We start from the raw sequence: 9464 nt of genomic DNA on the forward strand, positions 1-9464 counted from the left end.
ACAACCCACTGAGTTGGAGAAAATTGTTGCAAATCATTTCTCTTTATATGCTCGTACCTAGAGCATATAGAGGCGGAAGAGATAAAGAGCTTTTACAACGCAACAATGAAGACACATAGCCCAGTTTAGTGGGTGGCTCAGCGGCAGAGTCCGCTCGCTGATGGCGTGAACCGATAGACGGACGCATGTCCTGTGGCTGCAGCTGCGCCTGTGATTGGTTGTCTGATGCCGACAGGATATTCTCAATAGGACTTTAGACGTATATGTAAATGTCTGTTTTTCACAAATGCTCTTTATATTGTGTGTTATCAGACAAGATAGTTATTTAAGAAACACGGAAAATGCAGAAACGACTGCAATGCAGTCGTAATTATGGTGCACTTTTTCACTATTTAAGTTGCATATTTCTCTACATGCCTGAAACAATTTTCTTGTACTAGGAAATGGAAGCAGTGTTTTCATAAAAGTAAATGTACAGTGATTTGAAATACAATAAATGAAGGCAATGCATGGCTTTCCAATAAAAAGTATTTGGAGACTGAAACAAACAAACAAAGAAACAAAAGAATCCACTTGCCAATGCAGGAGGCTTTGATTCAGTCCCGGGGTCGGGAAGATCCCCTGTAGACGGAAACGGCAACCCATTCCAGAATTCTTACCTGGGAAGTCCTATGAACAGAGGAGCGTGGCAGGCTGCAGTCCATGTGGTCCCAAAAAAGAGTAGACACGACTTAGCGACTAAAACAGTAACAAAAATGGCAGAGGATCTGAAGAGACACTTCTCCAGAGAGGATATGCGACGGCCAGTAGATAAGCCCATGGAAAGATGCCCAACACCAGTCGTCATCAAGGAAATGCAAATCAAGCTACAGTGAGAGACCGCTTTGTACCACAAGGACAGCTGCACTTTTTAAGATGGAAAATAGCAAGTGTTGGTGAGGAGGTGGAGCGGTCAGAGCCCGCCTATGCTGCTTAGGGAGATGTGAGATGCATTCATCTTGGAAATCAGTGCGGCAGTTGTTCAAAATGTTAACCAGAGGTACCATTGTCAGACAAAAAAAAATTTCCAGGAGGCTGCAAATAAGCAAGTAGACTTCATTTGGGGTTCTAAGGATTTGGGAGGCACAGATTCTAGTAACCTCAAGAGATGTTCCAAGTAAGAGCCGAAGAATTGATGCTTTCAAACTGTGGTGCTAGAGAAGACTCTTGAGAGTCCCTTGGAGAGCAAGGCGACCAAGCCAGTCAATCCTAAAGGAAATCACTCTGACTATTTACTGGAAGGACTGATGCTGAAGTTCCACCTAATGTGGAGAGCCAACTCATTGGAAAATACCTTAATGCTGGGAAAGATTGAGGGCAGGAGGAGAAGGGGGCAACAGAGGATGGGATGGTTGGATGGCATCACCAGCTCAATAGACATACGTTTGAGCAAACTCTAGACGAGAGAAGCCTGGCGTGCTGCAGTTCATGGGGTCACAAAGAGTGGACATAACTTCGCAACTGAACGGCAACAACATGTAAGAGAAAATCAGGGGCTTATAGGGACAAAACCATGAGACTGTAAGAGTTGTCCGGTGAGAGCTGGATTGATGCTGATGTAAGCTAGAGAAGTTTCGTTCTTAAGGAATCACAGGTTATTTTAGGGTAGGGATCTGATAAGCATCCTGGAGTTTTGGCAGATATTCTGGATGGCATCAACAGGTCACAATGTCAGCTTCCCCCCAGGCCGCCATGCACATAAGACATACTTCGTCAGTGTATCCCCAGTTCTCAGGCTCCATTCTGGAGAGCTCTCTCAGCAGTTCTGACTCTAGCTTGATTGGCTTTCACGTTTCCCCCTTTTGACCCAAATTTTTCTTTAGAAAATGTGCTAAGTCACTTCAGCTGTGTCTAGCTCTTTGCAACCCTGTGGACTGTAGCCCGCCAGGCTCCTCTATCCATGGGATTCTCCAGGCAAGAATACTGGAGTGGATTGCCATTTCCGTCTCCAGGGGATCTTCCCGACCCAGGGACTGAGCCCACATTTCTTACATCTCTTTCATTGGCAGGTGGGTTCTCTGCCACTAGCGCCACCTGGGAAGACTTAGAAAGCATTGATGATCAGCTCTTTGGTTATTCGGCATTGGTACCAACTCATGTGGTTCCTGGAAGGCTCACTCCCAGAGAGTCGTATCCCACAGAGAGAGAGACGGTTGAGCGCCAGGTTCGCTTTCAGAGAGATTTTGGCCACATTTGAGCAAGAAGTCCTCTGAAAAGTGAGTCTTAGGCAGTGTTCAGTATAGGAGAAGTCTGTGGATCTCCATCGGGAGGGCTTTCACAGGACTGGCCAGTCATCCCGACGTCACACAATCACCACTCCTGTGAGGGCAGCAGTCGCAATCCAAGTCACAATCAGGCATCAAGTCCAGAGGGAGTCAGCTGAAGATGTCTCGGTGTCAGGGTCTGAGCGTCCTTCGCAGTGTGAAATGTCTCTGATTATGTCATCAAGGGTTTAGGTAAGCGTCCTGAGTAGCTCATACAACAACAGACCCAAAGATCGTCTATACATGAGTTGTTACGGTGGTTTCTCTGACGTTTATAGCAAGTTGTCCAATGTTAGCTTACATAACTTTGGGAAAAGGGCGTTTTTAGTTCCCAACGATTCCAAGTCAAAAAGATGCAAGGAAAACGGACCATTAGTTTCGAGAGTCACAGCCAGATATTAGCGGAAACTGGAGTTCAGGATCTAGTCTAGATTACAGGTAAATACCAAAATCTCAAAGATACTTTCAACGACACTAGAACCTGATATCCACAAAATATATTACTGGAGCGCAACTTTGCTAAAATCACCTTCATTTTCACCAAAGATAGCCAGATTAAGATTAATTTGGTCAGGTTTCAATTAACTCAATATAATTATTTACATAAGTGGAACAAGAATAGCAATTGATCACGTTTTTATTATCTTTTAAATGGTTTTGCTGGAACTTTTCATAAAGAATCTCAGAATGAAATTTTAAAGGTCTCTTGAGGCCAGGAAAACCAAGCAGGAACTTGGCATCAGATTTCGCCCGAAATACCTTCAGATCTGGTTAAATCCCTCTCTTCTTCAGGTCCCCCAAATATCTTGAGATTTCCGTACCTACCAGGAAGTGGCTTTCCTTGCATACACATTTAGGCTGCTTGGGACCCTGTAAGCGAGATCCCAGGTGGCTTATTGGCTCCACAGAGTTGATCCTAGTTCCTCAAGGAGACTTCCTGGGGGCTCAGATGGTAAAGAGTCTGCCTGCAACGCAACAGCCTCAGATTCAATCCCTGGGCCAAGAGGATCCCCTGGAGCAGGGAATGACTGCCCACGCCAGTCTTCTTGCCCGGAGAATCCCATGGACAGGGGAGCCTGACAGGCTCACTCTGTGGGATCACAAAGAGCCAGACACAAGTGAGCGACTGACACTGAAGCCCTCTGGCCTGAGGCCGGGCACGTCCCGCTCAAATAGGACGTTCCAGTCAAAGCCTTGGTAAAAGAACAGATGTTTTTAACGTGTGCTGTTATAAGGAGAACAGAGTTGTATTGAAACGATACTGAAAATAACATTCACTCAGAGTTTCCAGCTTCTGGAAGGAGCAGGTAGGGAGAAAAGATAGCTATTAAATCTTTGTCTCCAAAGGTTTACTTTATCTAACTGTCGCAAGTTATAGATAGCTTGAGAGGAAAGGTTTTCTCAAATCTGGAAAAGCAAAACAGAAAAGAACCTGCAATGTTTAGAGCAAAAAGTCATAAAAATGGTAATCCTCCAAATTAGTCCATTCAGTTCCATGGAATGAATTAAAAAAAAAAAAAACTAAAGCATATTTTTTTTCATTATAGGGCATAAAGATATTCAGTCTCACAAATAAAAAAAATAGAATAGAAATGAATTTGGAATTCTGGCTCATCTAATTTTTTTTTTTTTTACTATTTGATTTTTTTTTTAAATTTTTATATTTTTAAACTGAAGTATAGTTGATTTATAGTATTATACGAGTTTCAGGTAAACAATAAAGTGGTTCAAAATGTTTACAGATTATATTTCATTTAAACTCACTATAAAATAATGGCTATATTTCTCTGAGCTGTACAATTTAGCCTTGTAGGGCTTGCAGCCTATTTATTTTATACATAGCAGTTTACACCTCTTAAATCCCTACCTTTATCCTGCCTCTGCCCTTCCCTTCTCTCCTCTGATCATTTTTAAAAAACGTATAATTCTGTACAATAAAGCTGACTAACCACACTGTGGCAGTTTCAGGTGGACAGTTAAGGGCCTCGGCCATGCGTACACGCACACCCATTCTCCCCCGACCTCCCCTCCCATCCAGGCTGCCGCACAACACTGAGCAGAGTTCTGCCGTGTTATGCAGGAGGTCCTTGTTGGCCACACATCTTAAATACAGCCTGTGTGCGTGTCCATCCCGAACTTCCCAGCTGTCCGTCCGCCCCACCCTTCCCTCCCAGTCCTTCCCATCGGAAACCACGAGCTTGTTCTCCAAGTCTGCGCGTCCCTTTCTGTGTTGTAAATAGGCTGACTTGCAGCATCTCTTTCTAGATGCCACATATACTGGCTGTGGTGTGATGTTCCTCCCTCTCTGTCTGACTCGCTTCACTCAGTGTGACCACCTCCAGGTCCACCCCCGTCGCTGCCTAGGGCATGATTCCATTCTTCTTAATCGCTGAGTAATCAGTTCCGTAATCAGATGTGTGGATCTCAATAAACTGTGGAAAATTCTGAAAGAGATGGGAATACCAGACCACCTGACCTGCCTCTTGAGAAACCTGTATGCAGATGAGGAAGCAACAGTTGAACTGGACATGGAACAACAGACTGGTTCCAAATAGGAAAAGGAGTACGTCAAGGCTGTATACTGTCACCCTGCTTATTTAACTTACATGCAGAGTACATCGTGAGAAACGCTGGGCTGGAAGAAGCACAACCTGGAATCAAGATTGCCGGGAGAAATATCAATAACCTCAGATAAGCAGATGACACCACCCTTATGGCAGAAAGTGAAGAGGAACTCAAAAGCCTCTTGATGAAAATGAAAGAGGAGAGTGAAAAAGTTGGCTTAAAGCTCAACATTCAGAAAACGAAGATCATAGCATCTGGTCCCATCACTTCATGGGAAGTAGATGGGGAACCAGTAGAAAGAGTGTCAGACTTTATTTTTTTGGGCTCCCAAATCACTGCAGATGGTGACTGCAGCCATGAAATTAAAAGACACTTGCTCCTTGGAAGGAAAGTTATGACCAACCTAGACAGCATATTAAAAAGCAGAGATATTACTTTGCCAACAAAGGTCCGTCTAGTCAAGGCTATGGTTTTTCCTGTGGTCATGTATGGATGTGAGAGTTGGACTGTGAAGAAGGCTGAGCGCCGAAGAATTGATGCGTTTGAACTGTGGTGTTGCAGAAGACTCTTGAGAGTCCCTTGGACTGCAAGGAGAGCCAACCAGTCCATCCTAAAGGAGATCAGTCCTGGGTGTTCATTGGAAGGACTGATGCTGAAGCTGAAACTCCAATACTTTGGCCACCTGATGCGAAGAGTTGACTCATTGGAAAAGACTCTGATGCTGGGAGGGATTGGGGGTAGGAGGAGAAGGGGACGACAGAGGATGAGATGGATGGATGGTATCACCGACTCGATTGATGTGAGTCTGAGTGAACTCCGGGAGATGGTAATGGACAGGGTGGCCTGGCGTGCTGCAATTCATGGGGTTGCAAAGAGTCGGACATGACTGAGTGACTGAACTGAACTGAACTGAATCATTTCCGTGGAATTATTTTTTTTAAACTTTATTGAATTTGTTACATTACTTCTGTCTTATGCTTTGGTTTTCGTTTTCGCCGCGTGGCATGTGAGATCCTAGTTCCCTGACCAGAGGCTAAACCTGCACCCCTGCATTGGAAGGCAAAGTCCCAACCACCGGCCGACAGTGGAAGTCCCCAGGGGATTAACTACTGCTCTTGATCTTCCGTTAGCAGTTTTATGGAGCCATCAGTTTCTTCTGTAAATTCTCACCCGATTGAATGGTATGATGCAGAAGTTTATCAGAACCGTGTCCATGTCCTCTGGAGAAGCGTCAGAGCCCTTTCCATGAACTTCTCTGAAGAGGAAACGTATCTCTAAAGATTAGAGTAAAACCACGTGTACAAATGACAAAAAACTTAAAATCGCTGGTTAAAGATTAAGCATCGTGACCTAATCACAGTGCATTGACAAGGAAAGCAGTTTATTTCTGGGACATTACAACATTTTAAGATAATAACTGGAATTATGCCTGATGACAGTATACCAGGATATATCAGGTTCCCAGAAATTTGAGTTTCAGAAACCACATTTTATACCTATACAGACACAGCATAAAGAAGGCTTTAGCATTACTTCTTACTTGACAATGCTGCTCATGTAATTTAGTATATCAATTAAGCCTTCTTAGTTTAACATCTTTTTTTATTAGAAGAGAGAACAAATCTTTGAGATATTTTGGGAGCCCAAAGAAACATCTCGGAGTTACCCTGGTGGCTCAGAGAGTAAAGAATCTGTGTGGGAGACCCTGGGTTCGATCCCTGGGTTGGGTAGATCCCCTGGACAAGGGTATGGCAACCCACTCCAGTGTTCTTGCCTGGAGAATCCCATGGACAGATGAGCCAGGCGGACTATAGTCCTTGGGATCGCCAAGAGTCAGACATGACTGAGCGACTTTCATGAAACATCTCATAATTCAAAGTTAGTTCTAAATAAAAAAACATCATTTAGAATTTGAGTTTGCAAAAAAAAAAAAAAACAAACACAGAAGTTTTTTAAAAAAATTAACATTTGGTCAAATAGGGTCATAGGTCACTGTGAAGCAATACTTAGTTATTCATTTAACCAAAGTAACAAAGACTTCATAGCCAAATAGGCAAAAGGTTATATATGTTGTAAAAATCCTTAGTTACACAATATAAAATCTTTGTTTTTGAAAACATAGTACATTAGAAAGAAGGTTAAAAAAACTTTACATTATAAAGTTCATAAAGAAAGTTATAAAATTATGAAGAAAATCTCTGTTGACAATTTCTCATTAAAGATCAGTCCAATAATCTGCCGCATCTACTGAAGCCTGAAAGCCCGAGACACCGCTTGGCCACCAGGGTAGCCCCCACGAAGAGAAGCCCCCACACGGCAGCGAAGAGCTGCCCCAGCTCACGGCAGGCAGAGAGAAGCCCTGCAGGGGAGAGGGCCCAGTGCGGCCGGCAAGGAGTAGACAGTGCAGAGAGCTTCCATCAAAGAAAAGGGTCAGACCAGCAAGCTACGGAAACTTTTCCTTCCGGCAGAGAAAGTTTAATTTTGTTTTTCTTGATGTTAAAAATGACTGACTTAGAAGTACTGAATTCATTCTGAGCTCAGCCAGTTCTGGCCACACATAAAGCTCCTTTCTAAAGACTCCTTTTCCTGTGCCCACATTGTCTGTCCCTTGTTTTCTTTCCCGTTTAGAGATCACCAGCTTTAACACAAAACTCACTTTCTTTCCCCTTAACGAAACCTTGCATATGAAGACATTTTCCTTATTAATTTTAGCAGTTTTAATTATATATATAAATTAGAATTTTAACCCTTAAAAACTTTTGTTTCTGGTAAGGAGTAAGAAATTATGGACTGTCGGTTACATTTGCATTCTGCAGACTGACAAACTTATTAGTATTTTTTATAATTTCTAGAAACATGTACTTTCTCACAGATAATCACTCAGGGTAGTATCAGGTTTCTCTGCTAATAGTAGTCCTGAACACCTTCAGTTTCTCTGTGAAAGGAAGTCTACATACAGTAATTGTACTCCCGTAACTGGGCTTCCCTGGGGGCTCAGCTGGTAAAGAGTCTGCCTGCAACGCGGGAGATCTGGGTTCAGTCCTTGGGTTGGGAAGATCCCCTGGAGAAGGGAAAGGCTCCCCACTCCAGTATTCTGGCCTGGAGAATCCCACGGACAGTCCACGTGATTGCAGAGAGTCAGACGCGACTGAGCGACTTTCGCTTTCATTTCCATATGCAGTCATTAATGTTTCAGCATCTTATTTTATTTGGGAATGATCTGGATACTTAATAAATTTCCATCATTTAACAAAACTCCGAAGTTTCCAGTTACCAAAAAGTTTGGAGAAACTATTTTTAAGTATCATAAAACATAATTATTCTTAAAGAATTCACCTAACAACTTACATTTAATTCACTTATGAAAATACTATGTCAATTATTTTTTGACAAATTTTATAACAAAGATAACATGAATTTTTTGATGTTAGTAAACCTAGGTACAATAAAAGTAAGTATACTTACTGTTGATGACTCTGAAGAAATGTCTGTATTAATTAAGCCAACAAACTAGTTTTAATATCAGATATTAATTTAATGTTGAAAATCTCCCAGATCACATGAGCCTGAGATACGTATGGGTTCGTTTCTATTCTATTTCTGAACACTTATATAAGCATGTAGTTTTCTTTAAGCCCGTTATATAGAGCTCTCTTACAAGTTAACGTTGGCAATACCGTCCAGTGGCAGAAACATACCGTATCGATGAGTACATTGATAGACAAAACACACAGTCACCCAGGCAGACGAAGACAGAGATCTCACAGTTTTCATTTCTAAACTTGCTTCATGAATCATGTACACTACAAAACTCACTAGTTTATAAACAACAGTTGGAGTAAGTTAAGCCTGGCACTCAGAGAGCTAAAGTCTTTTTTTTTAAATATTCCTGCATTCCTGACCCTTGACTCCTCCTTTTTTAATTTTTCATTATCTTTTGGCTGTGCTGGGTCTTAGCCTCAGCATGCGGGATCTAGGTCTCTGACCGGGGATCCAGCCTGGAGCCCTGCAACGGAAGAGCAGAGTCTTAGCCACTGGCTCACCAGGGAAGTCCCAGCTAAACCTTTCATTATTTGTAGAGAAGAGTTTTAAGATCTGTAACTGCCCTTGACAAAATGCTGGTCACTAGGGGAACAGTTACATGGTTAGAGGGTTGCCACTCCCATCCCCCCAGACAGTCCAGGTCAATCACCGGTGGCCAGTGAGCTAATCGATCAGGTAACGAAGCCTCCAGAACACGGATAAGGACCGGTGCTGGCCGCTGCGCTCCTGGAGCCGCCAGGAGCTCTCCCCTTCTCCACACCCTGCCCCGAGCACCCTCCCACCCAAATTACATCCTTGTATGATAAACTGGTCACCTAGCAAGGAAGCCGTTTCTCTGAGTTCTGAGCGCCACTCTGGGAAACTAATCAAACCCAAAGAGGAAGCAAGTCTTAGGACCTGCAACCTACACCCAGTCTGTCAGAGGCACAGGCGACAACCTGGACCCACGACTGGCGTTTTAAGGTGCAGGCAGGGACCGTCCCGGGGGTCTGAGCCTGTTACCTGAGGGGCTGGCGCTGGCCAGGAAGCCAGTGCTGGAACCGGATCGAGTGT

At 43.4% G+C, this 9464-nt stretch overlaps 1 long non-coding RNA gene across 1 annotated transcript; it reads right to left on the bottom strand.

Annotated features, from left to right (window-relative positions):
- Positions 1-13: 13 nt before the first annotated feature.
- On the bottom strand, positions 14-9464 carry LOC121817489 (uncharacterized). Its single transcript, XR_006057425.2, has 2 exons — positions 9414-9464; positions 14-8874 (listed from the first exon to the last, which is right to left on the bottom strand). It is a non-coding gene; the product is annotated as an uncharacterized LOC121817489 (long non-coding RNA).

Source organism: Ovis aries, chromosome 21 (assembly GCF_016772045.2).
Source record: "Ovis aries strain OAR_USU_Benz2616 breed Rambouillet chromosome 21, ARS-UI_Ramb_v3.0, whole genome shotgun sequence".
Classification (NCBI taxonomy): Eukaryota; Metazoa; Chordata; class Mammalia; order Artiodactyla; family Bovidae; genus Ovis; species Ovis aries.